This window comes from Tupaia chinensis, unplaced genomic scaffold (genome assembly GCF_000334495.1).
Source record: "Tupaia chinensis unplaced genomic scaffold, TupChi_1.0 Scaffold148884_1, whole genome shotgun sequence".
NCBI lineage: Eukaryota > Metazoa > Chordata > Mammalia > Scandentia > Tupaiidae > Tupaia > Tupaia belangeri.
In genome coordinates, this window is record NW_006208732.1 from 1687136 (window position 1) to 1700591 (window position 13456).

At 36.1% G+C, this 13456-nt stretch overlaps 1 pseudogene; it reads left to right on the forward strand.

Annotated features, from left to right (window-relative positions):
- Positions 1–10983: 10983 nt before the first annotated feature.
- Positions 10984–13456, forward strand: part of LOC102475685 (isopentenyl-diphosphate Delta-isomerase 1-like) — an 8067-nt pseudogene continuing 5594 nt past the window's right edge.

Here is a 13456-nt window from a genome sequence, read left to right on the forward strand (position 1 = left end):
AAGAAAAAACCTCAAAAAAAAAAAAAAAAAAAAAAAAAAGAAGATTTCTATTTCTTTCAAAGTAGCCAGCTCTTCCCATTTAATTTTTCCAAATTCTAGTAGCCATTCCCTGATCTCATCTTACAGAATCCAGAGATGGTAACAGCTTGATTAGATTAATACACCAGTGTGGTTACCTTAGACCTAAATCTTTGAAATTGTCCTTTTGTGAATAAAGCTTCCTTGAATTATCCTCATTTGAAAGTGTCCATTGCTTTCTGTTAAGACAGGAAAAGGTTTATCTGCTGATAAACTTTGCAATTGGAGGCTGTAACAAGGGTCAATTAAAAGGCAGTGAGAGGAGGTGGCTCAGCTAAGGCGTGAGGAAGGCCTTAACCTGTATCAATGAGGACTGAGACAGAGAAGTGGAACAATTTTTTGAAAAGTCCTTGGAGTATAACGTGAACGTATTAACTGGTTGGTGAAGAATGCAAAGGAGGGAGAGTAATGAAGAATTATTTCCAGTTTTATAACTTGGAAATTTCTAACTTCAGTGATTTAATGGATGATAGTGTTACAAATGGAGACTACAGATGAAGGAGCAGTTTATGGAGAAAGATGTTAAATTCACTTCTACATCTGTTGGATACATGAAAATAGAAGTCAGGGCATATAATAATATCGTAGGAAGCGTATTAGCAGGTGATACTTGCATCCACGCTGGAAAAAAGTATTTTACATGCTGTAAAGATGCGCAATGATGGGACCAGCAGTTAGCGTAATGGCTATGTCGCTGGACTCCCATGTGGTCGACTGCGGTTCGAGTCCTGGACCCGGTGACTTAAACTCACGCCGGGCGCGTGTGCGTGCGTGCCCAAGATCCCGAGAGGAGAATGGAGGAGAAGGGATTGCGGCGTGGCCATCCCCCCGGGGGTGATTTCTCTTTTTCTGTCTCTCTCTCTCTGTTTTTCTGGCGAGCGCATGTGCCCTATAGCAAAAACATCTACAAAAAAAGAAAAAAAAAAAGATGCACAATGATTAAATGTAAATTTAAGATGTAAAATAATAATAATAATAAAATTTAAAAAAGAAATGTATTGAAACAAACAAAAAACTAGGGAGAGGAATGCTAGTCAGGAGTATAGCTGAGCTGCTTCTTGAGAACAGCAAGCTGGGAGAGAAACCTTGGAAAGAAAATGTTTCCAACACTTAAGGAAACAGGGACCAGCAGTTAGAGTAATGGCTATGTTGCTGGACTCCCATGTAACAGACCGCGGTTTGAGTCCTGGACCCAGTGGCTTAAACTCACGCCAGTCATGTGTGTATGAGTGCCCAAGATCCTGAGAGGAGAATGGAGAAGGGACTGTGGCATGGCCATCCCTCCAGGGGGGTGATTTCTCACTTTCTGTCTCTCTGTCTCTCTCTGTCCTTCTGGCAAGCACACGTGCCCTATAGCAAAAACCTCTCCAAAAAAAAAAAAAAAAGAAAGATAACATTTAAGGAAACTGTTCTCAAACTAATGGTTTTAAGTTTTACTCAGAAATCAAAAAGCATGTTAAGATGCACCATCTTAAATTCCCCAGTCTAGTGCCTCTGATTCAATAGGAAGAGTGGTGGAGTCAGATTATGCATTTCCAGTATGTATCTAAAGTGATTCTGATTGCATAATTTGTAAACCAAAACTTCAGGGAAATGCTTATTTAAGGATGAAGGCAGAAATAGTAATTAAAGAGGGAAAATGAAATATATAGAATATATAGAGAACTATTAAAACTCATTAACAATAAACAACCCAATTCCAAAATTGGCAAAAAGCTTGAATAGACATTCCCCAAAGAATAACATAGATGAATGGCCAGCCCAGGAAACACATGAAAAGTTGCTCAATATTGATCATCATTAGGAAAATGCCAAACAAAGAAACAGCACTTCACATCCATTAGGATGGCTACTATTAAAAACACAAAAAATAACTAGTGAAGAAATTAGAACCCTTGTGCCCTGTTGGTGGGAGGGTGATATGATACAGCCCATGTGGATGACAATGTGATAGTTCCTCCAGAAACTGAAAATAAAATATACACACGATCTGGCAATTCCACTTCTGGTTATCTACTCAATAAAATTGAAAGTAGGATCCTGATAGTTGTACATCCATGTTCATAGCAGCATAGTTCACAATAGCCAAAATGTGGGAGCCAGTCAAGTATCCATAAATGGAAAATGGAAAAACAAAATATGCTATATACATACAATGGGATTTTATTCAAGCTTTTAAAAAAAGAGAATTTTAATATATGCTACATCATGGATGAATCTTGAAGACATGTTAATAAAAGTAAGTCATTCACAAAAAGACAAATACTGTTTGATTCCACTCATATGAGGCACCTAGAATAGTCAAAATAATAGATAACAGAAAACAGAATGGTGGGTAGGATTTGGTGGCAGAGAAGAGCGGAGAGTTACTACTTCATGGGTACAGAGTTTTACTGGATCATTGGAAAAGTCATGATGCATTTTTGCATTGAAAAACATAAAAAAATACATCATGACTTTTCTGATGACCCAAAAGTTGTATGAAAGGAAGTGTTCTAGAGAGGAATGTCAGTGATGCATAACAGTATAAATACACTCAATACCACTGAACTGTTCACTTAAAAATGGTTAAGATGGTAAATATTGTTATGTTATATTTTACCACAATTTTTAAAAAAATTTAATTCTTCTGGGGTAGCAAGGGAGATCTGGCCAAAGTATGAAAACAGAATTTTCAAGATGGAGGGAACCAGCAGGTGGTGTGGTGGTTAAGGCACTGGACACTCTTGCATGCCCGACCACGGTTTGAGTACCAGATTTGGTGGCTTCCTTTCTCACTTTTTCTCTCTGTCTGTCTCTGGTCAAATTTTAAAAAATAATTATTATAAATGGATGAATAAATAAAAATTAAATACTTTCTCAAACAAAATTTCAAGGTGGAGAGACTAATCAATGAAGTCCAAATGAAGTCGATAACTATATGCTATAAATGCTTATTTCACTGTAAATGGCAAGGAATAGCCCCTAAATTTTGATACATTTTCTATATATCTCCTTAGTAAAATCTTGTGCCTTCATTTGTGTGAGAACAGAATGTAATAAGACTGATATTCCCAAGAATTAGATTAATCCACTAAGAAACTGAGTTTCTACTCTACGAGTAAAAGAATGACTCATCGATTTGGGAAATATGAATAACAAGCATTTTCTTAATGTAAAATAAAGCACCAAAACCTAAAACAGGCTAAAGTTTACAGAAACATCGTCTGCCTGTTCTATGGGTCATATTACCTCTGAAAAGAATATGAAAGTAACAAATAAACAACCAAACATCAAAACCGTAGGCCTGTTTGTCATAAACATTCCACACTGCCCTTGGACAGATGGGATTTTAGATTGGTTTTGGTCTCTTGATACTTTGGAAGAACAAGTTTTCCTTAGAAGCATGAACTCCCACTTATTTCACATTAGGCATCCCTTGAATGCACAGGTTGTAATTGTGGATTGCCAATCTGAGAATCAATTCACGGCAGAGAAATGCAATGTATCCTTGGGAACATCTAATTCTTCTAAAGGCATTTATCTTTCTGCGTGTTCACAGATCCACTTCCTTTTGAGGCTTCAAGCGATAATTATCTGTCCTCTCTGCAGCTTCATTTTTCCAGTCTTCAAATATTTAAAGTGACTACTCCTTTGCAGATATATCTTGCCATTTTCAGAAGATTATATAGACCAAGCACATTGCAAATTTCAGTTTGTTATATGACAATAGTGGTTAAGGCTAAAACACTACTTGTAACCCTAGAAATTTTATTTGGCTTTTAAGCTTTCAGGAAGTACACATTAATCTCCCTTATTGTGATTATCCTAAACTTAAGCTACCACTTATGCTGATTTCTCTCCCTGTAAACTAATGGCACCCTCCTCAGCCCACCATCTTTCTCACTTCCTTCACTGTTGTTAAAGTTGCTTTCTCTCATTGTATACTCTGACTCATTTCACGCTATTTTCACATTTTGTCTATCCTTAGCTGCTTGTGTCTCTTACTGGATGGACTCATATCATTTTAATGCTGTTCCCTATCAAAAGGTTGACCACTTTGCTATTCTATTCTGCTACCATTCAAATATTGCTTCCTGGGCTAATTGCTATGAATAATGCATACAGATTGGCTCACTGCAAATTTAAGCTATATTTGTCATTTCAGAAACAGTATAGATAGTGGTTCAGTGGCTGTGCCAGATAGAAGCTGGGTTTTATAATCCTAACTTACCGAGTCTTGGTTTTCTCATCTACAAAACAGGGACAACAGAGAGTTTACAGATAATTGAGAAATTATCTAACTCCATGTTTCTCTATCCATCCTCCAAACAGATAAACACAAACAAGCAAAAAAAACAAAAAACAAAAAAAAAAACAAAAAAACACCACAGCTTCCTTTTTTGCTTTTTTACAAATTTTAAATGACTTATAAACAATAAATAAATAAGATAAAATAAATACCAATTCTCAGCATACCTATTACTCATTTCTGATGCAGCCTTTGCAGAAAAATAAGGAGGTCTGGAAATACTGTGCTAAATAAAGAACAAAATATTGAGATCAAATCACCCTTAGAAACAGTAAGTCTTCCTTATGTACAAAAATATGATAGTCCTTGGAACCGGCTCAGTGTCCTGGTATTAAAGGATCTGGATCCCACATGGTCAACCATATGGTTTGAATCCCAGTCCCAGTAGCTTGAAAAACACACCAGACAATGTGTGTGCATGTCCAAAATCCTGGCAGGGTGGAGAATGGAGTAGATGGATTGCAACATGACCATTCCTCACTGTGGGGTCTTTCTCCCTTTTTCTCGCTATCTCTCTGTCAAGCACACATGCCCACTGACCAAAAAAAAAAAAGAAAAAAAAAGTATGAAAAAGAGTACAGGGGCATCAAAATACTGACTACAGGAAAGGAATTTATAACTGTACACAAGATTCAAGGACGAGGTTTTAAGAAGGTGATCCTTTTGGGGGAGTCAAGTCTAAAAAGAAGAGACATGCTTTGAAATTTATTTGGTGAAGGGTAAAGGAGGTAATAGGGGAAATCTTAAAACCCTCAAGACAAAGGTAAACCAAAGATGTCAAATGAGCCACCCTCTTTACTGACAAAAAAGAAAAAGGTCATCCACTAAAGTCACTATAATACTTTACTCTGACAAAATGTTCTCTTGATTCATAGTCTCAGAAACATCAAACTATCATACTTATTCAAGGAACAGAGATGCAAGCAGTATTTATCATACAAATCTAGTTTTTATTTTTAACAAAGAAAATTGGCATTAAAATATTCTGTTAATAAGCCTGCCCTGCCTCAAAAATAAATCACAGTCAAGAATCCAAACTGAATTAAAGAGCCTTTAAAAATGGAGATACGAGGGGTACTGCAGGCGGAATGGTGGTTAAGGTGCTGGACTCCCACATGCCCAACCATGGTTCAAGTCATGGACCTGGTAGCTTGGAAATCACACTGGGCACATGTGTATATGCCCCCAAATCCCAAGATATAAAATTATGGCATTATCATCCTTCCTAGGGGAGGATTTCTCATTTTTCATGAGAAAAATGGTGAGCACACATGCCCAATGGCAAAAACTTAACAAAAAAAAGGAGATACACAAAATGAAAACACTTTGAATCATAAGTTTAAAATTAATAACAAAAAAAAAAACAAAAAAAGGGAGCGAATGAAATGAGAGATGCTTGAAATTAGAAAAGAAATGGAAGAAAAAGAGAAAATTATATCAAAATAACAGTGAAATTACAACATGCTCAAAGGAGAATAAATTTTAAGAAAATTAGTAAGGTTCATTGGATAAAAGCAGAAAAATAACAAAAAGGATGAAAATTAAATGATAAAATAAGTAAAAGAGGAAAAGGACAAAGATGAGAAAAAGTAAGAAGACAAAAGATTTTTGATAGTTATGTATTAGAGACCTTGGAAAGGCAAAACAAAACAATTGAATAGAACTACTATTAAAACATAACCCAAGAGACCTCTGACTGTGTTGTCCATCTCGGTGCAGCTTCACAGCTGTGAAGCACTCCACCCTCAGCCAGGGTGCCCCATTACAGATCCCAGTGCTAGCCAGGTAAGCAAGTCTCACTGTCCCTCTTGCTCTTCTTGGTTCCTTCTTTTTTTTCTTTTTTTCTTTAAAAAAAAAAAAAAGCTTTTCTGCCCCATTTGTGCCTTTCTCTTGTTAATTTGTTTCATCTTCCCTCAACTGGGACAGAAAGCATCCAGGTCATTCCACCTCTACTGTGTTGGCCCTTTGCTGCGTGGTTTTCTATTTTTAGCCCAATTTCATTATCTACCATGTGATTACTGTTTTTTTCCTCCTTTTTTTGTTCTAATTCTTTCTTTCCTTTTTCTATGTTTTTTCTTTCTATTTCTATTTCCTACATTCTTTTCTCTTTCTTTACTTTCCTGTTTACTGCTCAGCCCTTACCCACTTCCTAGAGAGGACTAGGTGTATAGTAGCTAAATATCTTGACATTGTTAGTTTTAGACAATTCTTTGCACCTCACTTAGTTATTCTAAGAGTGAAATTCCCCTTCATAAATCCAATTGCAAAACTTATCCTGTGAGTCACACACTGGAGGACACAGTAGAATGGAGAAAATAGCAACAAACTATTTCACAGTAAGGTGAATACATGAGCTTACAGTCACAGACGGTCTCTACAACAAATTAGCCAAAAGATAACATATTACCAAATGACTAAGAATTGGAGAATAGCCTCCAGGATGAGAGAATCAAGTAACACATCTCCAGCAAGGGAACACTGTAACTCGTCTTCAAGTAGAGAAAATTTAGAGAATATTACCAAAATGTTAGGAAAAGAATTTAAAATATTTATGGTAACAAAATTCAATGAGATACAAAAGAAATGAGACATTGAATCCAAGAGATGAGGAAGTCCTTCCACAATATGAAAGAAGAATTGGACACCATAAAAAAGAACCAAACGGAACTGTTAGACATGAAGGTTGTAAAACAGAAAATCAAAACCTCCCTTGAATGTATCAAAACCTCCCTTGAATGTATTAAAAGCAGGTTAGACCATACAGAAGACCAAATCTTGGGAGTAGAAGACAAAACTTCTGACCTAGAAAAATAATCAAAACACTGAAAAAACAGCCAAGAAAACTGAGGCTATTATATGAGAAATACTAGATACCGTGAAATGCCCAAACATCTGAATAACTGGTATACCAGAAGGAAAAGAAGCCAATAGGGCATTGATAATCTATTCCCAAAAATTCTGGAAGAAAACTTTTTAAGTCTAGAGAGGTACTCAAACATCCAGACCCAAAATATACAAAGAGCCTCAAACAGAATCAATCCAAGAAGATCCTCTCCATGGCATAGCATAGTTAGATTGGCCAAAATCACAAACAAAGACTAAGATTGTCAAGAGAGAAATGTCGAATCACTTACAAACGCTATCCCATCAGGCTAACTCTGAACCTCTCATTGGATGCAATGCAAGCAATGAAAGAAGGAAGAAATATATTCAAAGTGTTAAATGAAAAACAATCTCAAGCAAGAATAGTATACCTGGCAAGACTATTCTTCACATGGGAAAAAGGATACAAACATTTCAGATAAACAAAACCTGGAAGAATTTACCAACTCCAGACCTCTTCAAGAAATTCTGAAAGGAGTATTATACCAAGAAAACTAAAGACAAACAGACAGCAATAAAAGAACAAAACCCAACCGAGTATATGGCCAATTTAATGGTAGAGACAAGTCTGGTAATATCAATAATAACATCAAATGTTAATGGATTAAATTCTCCAATCAAGAGACACAGACTGGCTGAATAGATTAAAAATCAGAAACCTTCCATCTGCTGCCTACAAGAAATTCATCTCATGCATAAAAACATACATAGACTTAAAGCAAAGAGCTGGAAAAAGGTATTCCATGCAAACAGAAACCAAAAATAAAAAGAGCGGGAGTTACTATACTGATTTTGAACAAAATAGGCTTTAAGACAAAAACCGTAAGAAGAGACAAAGAAGGGCATTATATAGTAGTAAAAGTACTAATTTACCTAGAAGCTATAACACTTAAAAATATCTATGCACTCAACTCAGGAGCACCCAAATGTGTAAAGGAAAGACTGCTAGATCTAAACAGAGAAATAGACTGTAACACAATAATTGTTGGAGATCTCAACACCCAATTATCTCCTTTAGACAGGTCAATGAGACAAAAAAAAAAAAAAAAGGCAAAGAGATTCAGGACCAAAATGATACCATAATCAGATAGACTCGATAGACATCTATAGAACTTTCCACTGAAAAAAAAACACAAAATATACATTTTTCTCAGCCCCACATGGTACTTTCTTGAAGATTGACTGCATGATAGGATACAAAACCAGCCTTTACAGATTCAAAGGCATGAAAAATATATACAGCATCTTCTCTGACCATGATGGAATTAAACTTGATACTAATCTCAGAAAAAACCCTCAAAAATACACAAATACATGGAACCTAAATAACCTACTTCTGAATGACTTCATGACTACTGAAGAGATTAAGACCGAAATAAAAAGATTTATGGAAACAAATGATAATGAGTACACAATTTTTCATAATTTATGGGACACTGCAAAAGCAGTCATAAGAGGGAAGTTCACAGCAATTAGTGTACACAACAACAAGATGGAAAGGTGGCAAAAGGACAACCTAACATCAGGCCTCAGGGAATTAGAAAAACAACAAAAATAAAATCCAAAAAATGACAGGAGAAAAGAAATAATAAAGATTTGAGCTGAAATAAATGAAATAGAAAATATGCAAACTATCCAGAAAATAAATGAGAGCAAAAGCTGGTTCTCTGAAAAGATAAACAAGGTTGACGCACCATTAGCTAGACTAATTAAGAAGAGAGAAAGGAACCAGGTACATCAAATTCACAATGAATCAGGCAACAGTACAACAGACATAATAGAAATACAAAACATCATTAGAGGATGTTATGAGTGACTATATGCCAACAAAAAAGAAAGCATGGATGAGAAGGACAAATTCCTGGACACATATAATGTACAAAGATTGTCTCAGGAAGACATAGAAAGCCTGAACAAACCTATAACAAGCAATGAAATTGAATCAGTAATAAATGACTTCCCAACAAAGAAAAGTCCAGGTCCTGATGGCTTCGCTGCTGAATTTTACCAAACTTTTAAAGAACAGGTAACACTCATTCTACTCACACTGTTTCTAGAGATCCAAAAGGAAGGAACCCTTCCAAATTCATTCCCTGAAGCCTCCATTGCCCACATTCCCAAAATGGATAAGGACAAGACAAAAAAAGGAAAACTACAGACCTATATCTCTGATGAATATAGATGCAAAAATTCTCAACAAGACACTTGCTATCTGTATCCAACAGCATTTAAAAAAGGTTATTCATCATGATCTGTAAGGCTTTATTCCAGGGATGCAAGGGCAGTTCAGCATATGCAAAACCATAAAAGTAATACACTATATTAACAGAAATAATTATTAAAACCATATGATCATTTCAATTGATGGAGAAAAAAACATTTGACAAAATACAACATCCTTTATGATTAAGACTCTCAGAAAAATTGGCATAGAAGGATTGTTTCTCAGCATAATAAAAGCTATCTATGAAAAAACTATAGCTAACATTATACTAAATGGGGAAAAGCTGAAAGCCTCTCCACTAAAAACTAGTACAAGATAAGGCTGCCCACTTTCTTCACTCCTATTCAATATAGTACTGGAAGTCCTAGCCAATGTGATCAGACAAGAGAATGAAATAAAAGGCATTCCAATAGGAATAGAATAGCTGAAATTATCTCTGTTTTCAGATAGCATGATTGTATACACAGAAAACCCAATGGAATCCATGAAAAAACTTCTTGAAGTAAAAAATGCATACAGTAAAGTGGCAGAGTACAAAATTAGCTTACAAAAATCTATAGCATTTTTATATACAAACAACAAGCAGACAGACACAAAACTGAAGAAAATAATTCCATTTACCATAGCCACAAAAAGTACAAGATACTTAGGAATAAACCTAACCAAGGAAGTCAAAGACCTCTATAAGGAAAACTATGAAGACCTTAAAATGGAAGTCAAAAAGTACACAAAAAAGTGAAAGAACATTCCATGTTCCTGGATTGGCGGAATTAATATAATCAAAATGACAATCCTACTCAAATTAATCTACATATATAATGTAATTCATATAAAATTACAAGAGACATTTTTCACAGACCTACAAAAAACAATCATAGAATTTGTCTGGAATAATAAAAGACCCCATATTGCTAATCCCATCCTGCACAAGAAAAGTGGGTGGCATCTCATTCCCTGGCCCAAAAATATATTACAATGCTGTGATAATCAAAACAGCATGGTATTGGCACAAAAACAGACAAGAGGGCCAATGGAACAGAGTACAGACCCCAGAAATGAATCCCAAAACATACAGCTAACTGATCTTTGATAAAGGGTACCAGTCAATCCAGTGGGGAAAGGAAAACCTCTTTAGCAAATGGTACTGGAAAAACTGGGTATCCAACCTGTAGAAAGAGGAATCTGAACCCCTGTTGCCATTAACAAAAATCAACTCAACGTGGATCAAAGATCTAAACCTAAGACCACAAACTATAAAAATACTGGTGGAAAACACTGGGGAAACTCTGGAAGACATTGGGGTAGGCAAAATGACAATCTTAAGCAAAACCCCCAAAGCACAGGTAATCATCCGCAAAATGGACAGGTAGGATTACATCAGATTAAGGAGTTTCTGCACAGCAAAGGACACTGTAATTAGTGTGAATTGACAACCCTCGGAATGGGAGAGAATTTTTGTTAACTGTGCCCAGAATACACAGGGAACTCAAGCAGCTTACCTGGAAGAAAATTATTAACCCAACTAAAAGATGGGAAAATGAGCTGAATAAACAACTCACTAAAGACATATGAACAGCTAAAAAGCATATAAAAAAAAATGCTCAACACCCCTCATTGTAAAGGAAGATGCAGATCAAAACCACAATGAGGTACCACTTAATCCCATTTAGAATGTCTAAGATTAAAAAAAAAAAGAAAAAAAAAGGATAAGTGGAGGGGATGTGGTGAAAGGGAAATACTCCTACATTGTTGTTGGGAATGTAAATTCTAGCCACTGTGGAGAACAATATGGAGGTTCCTCAAAGACCTTCAAATAGAATTACCATATGATCAAGCAATTCCACTCCAGGATATCTACCCAAAGGACAGGAGAATGCTCAGTCAGAAAAGAGCTTGCACAGCTATATTTATTACAGCATTATTTTTCATTGCTAAGACATGGAACCAACCCAAATGTCTACAAACAAATGAATGGATTGAAAAAGTTTGACACATATACTCTATGGAATACTATTCAGCCATAAAAAAAACAATAGGGCCCTGGGATTTGATAGAAAGCGGATAAATATGGAAGATCTGTTGCTGAGTGAAGCAAGTCAGGCTATGAAAGAGAGATGCAGATCAAAACCACAATGTCTCTGCATTTAACATATACCGACTGCATCTCTGGTAGAGACTGAAAGTCTGGAGGACATAAAAGCACTAAAAATCATCATGGACATTAGAAACAAAGTGGAAATAAAGTGTGGAAGGGGAAGAGCCTAGAAAGGAAATTTGAAGAAACAAATAGAGAGAAAAGACATTTGTGGGACACAGATATAATTTATTATCTGTTGATGAGGATGTGTATAATAGTCTCAACTGGGCTGAACTGAGGTGTATATAAAACTGGGTAAAGTCTCTTTAAAATATAAATGATGTCAGGGCCAGCAGATAGCATAGTGGCTATGTTGCTAGACTCCGATGTAGTCAACTGTGATTCGAGTCCCAGACCTGGTGTCTTTAAACTTACACCGGGCATGTGTGCATGTGTGCTCAGAATCCCAAGAAAAGAATAGAGGAGAGGAAATTGTGGCCATCCCCCCTGGGGTGGGATTTCTCATTTTCTGTCTCCCTGTCTCTTTCTGTCTTTCTGGCGAGCGCATGCCCTCTATCACAAAAACCTCTCAAAAAAAAAAAAAAAAGATGTATAGCAATTGAATATATAAGTAATATTAATAAGGGAAAAAAAAGAAAACATAAGCCAAGAAAACCATCCAGAACATTTTTGGGGGGATTTTTTTTTGGGGGGGAGAGGTTTTTTCTATAGAGTGCGTGCACTTGCTAGACAGAGAGAGACAGAGAGACAGAAAGCAAGAAATCACCACCCAGGGGGGATGGCCACGCCACAATCCCTTCTCCTCCATTCTCCTCTCGGGATCTTGGGCATGCACGCACACGCACCCAGCATGAGTTTAAGCCACCAGGTCCTGGACTCGAACCGCGGTCGACTACATGGGAGTCCAGCGACATAGCCATTACGCTAACTGCTGGTCCTGAAAACCATCCAGAAATTTAAAAAATCTCAATTTTTATGCTGAAAGGCTTCACCGAGTTCTTGGGAAAATTTGCCTTCCATAATCAACTCAGTGACATATGCTACTAAAAACATTATCATTTAGTTTAGAGCCCAGCTGTGGTGGCACAAGTGTTAGAAAAACAGTATGTGAGCCTGGGACCAGAAGGGAGGCCTAGATTTAATTCCTAGACCAACCTAAACAGGTCACGCATAGTGGCATGTGCTTACAATACTAATGGAGAAGTCACGGCTAATGGAAAAGCTGGGGCAGAAGATGGTAGCATGGCACAACCCTGTCAAAAAATGCCCATCTCTCTCTCTGTCTCTCTCATGAAGAAAAAAATGTATATGTGTATATGTTTATATATTTATACAGATAAATACACACATATGTGTACATATGTACATGTGTAAATAAGTATATGTGTACAGAAATATGTGTGTACGCATGTATTTATATTATATATATATATAAAACTTTAAAGGTGAAAAAGATCCTCCAGTTCTCCAGATAATATTAAACTGGCACCAGACCTCCAAAGCAACATTCAAAGCAAGGCAATAATGGAACAGCATTTTCAAGAAACCCAAGTATAAAAAGTTTGAACTGAGCCTTTTTTACACATCCTAGCTGTTCATTAAATATCAAGGCCATAGGAAAAGAGTTGTAAATACTTATAAACTGGGAAATTTCTGTACTTATGAGCTCTTCTTAGAAATGTAGTAGAGGATGACCTTTATTCAATCAAGAGATGATTGTAGATCCTTAGGCAAAGGCATGTAAGTGAAAAAATTACACATTTAATTATAGATCTAAGAAAAATACAAGGGTAGAAACAAGATTATAAGAGTACAAGAATAATATATAAATTATTCTCATATGTTTTTTAAAATATAAATAAAGAAATAAGAGGAAAAGGAA